Source organism: Rousettus aegyptiacus, unplaced genomic scaffold, assembly GCF_014176215.1.
Source record: "Rousettus aegyptiacus isolate mRouAeg1 unplaced genomic scaffold, mRouAeg1.p scaffold_m13_p_2, whole genome shotgun sequence".
In the NCBI taxonomy this organism is placed as follows: domain Eukaryota; kingdom Metazoa; phylum Chordata; class Mammalia; order Chiroptera; family Pteropodidae; genus Rousettus; species Rousettus aegyptiacus.
The window spans coordinates 167813780-167814846 of NW_023416295.1; the positions used below are offsets into that span (position 1 = coordinate 167813780).

Here is a 1067-nt window from a genome sequence, read left to right on the forward strand (position 1 = left end):
CAGGATCTCAGAAGATGGTGGTCATTACGTATACCTAGTAGCTGTCTGTGCAGGAAAGTAGTTAAGAGGTGCCCAAGACGAGGTAGTTTAGTGACTTTGGGTAGAAGGGACCAGACTAGAGAGAAATCCCTAGGAGGCTGAGAACAGATCATACGTAGCCCAAAGGATAGTTAGCATGCATAATGGGGTCCGTGTCAGTACTTGGGTTGAGGCAGGGGGACAGTTCTAAGAGTGGGGGTACTTGCATATGCCATGGAAGAGGGAATCATAGAAAAGAGAACATAAATACCATCAAGGCAGGAAACATGCTGTCTTGTCTGTTACTGTCTTACATGCCTGACACACTGATTGGCACTCAACAAAAGCATGGTCATAAAATCATATTTGTTTTGTCTACGGCCAGGCCACCCTGAACAAACCCAATCCCATCTGATCTTGGATGCTAAGCATGGTCGGGCCTGGTTAGTACTTGAATGGGAGACCCACCTAGGAAGACCAGGTGCTATAGGTATAAAATGAATGAATGAATGAATGAATGAGTAAAAATAAATAAGGGATTGAAAGCTGACAAGATCCTTGCAATTTGTGAGGTCAACTAAGGGTTGCCACTCCTAAAAAAAAAAAAATCATATTTGTTTTTAAAAACTGTTCAGTGAATAAATGCCTAAATATAGATGGTTAATCAGTAATCTGATTCCTTATCGGATCCTCTCTAGCTTGAATCCAACCTTCCTGACATCCTTGGTGGAAAGGTTTGAAAAGGCATAGGAAATCCAACGGCCTCTAATGAGCACAGTTCTGATACCAGGGGGACACACTGATACCGTATTACTGATACTTTTGCAGAGCTTAGGAGTTCCGCACATGAGCTCCAGAGCCAGATACGTTAGGTTTATATCCCAGCTCCTTGGGATTTGTGCGACCATAGGCAAGTTACATGAACACTCCCGGCTCAATTTCCTCATCTGTACCATGGAAATAATAATAATAATAATAATAGCAACTGCACAGGACTGTTGTGGTGATTGATGGAGCTCAGATATACAGCTGGCATACAATAAGAATCA

At 42.5% G+C, this 1067-nt stretch overlaps 1 pseudogene; it reads left to right on the top strand.

Moving 5' to 3' along the window:
• Positions 1-391: 391 nt before the first annotated feature.
• On the top strand, positions 392-511 carry LOC118614750 (annotated as a pseudogene).
• The last annotated feature ends 556 nt before the right edge of the window (positions 512-1067 follow it).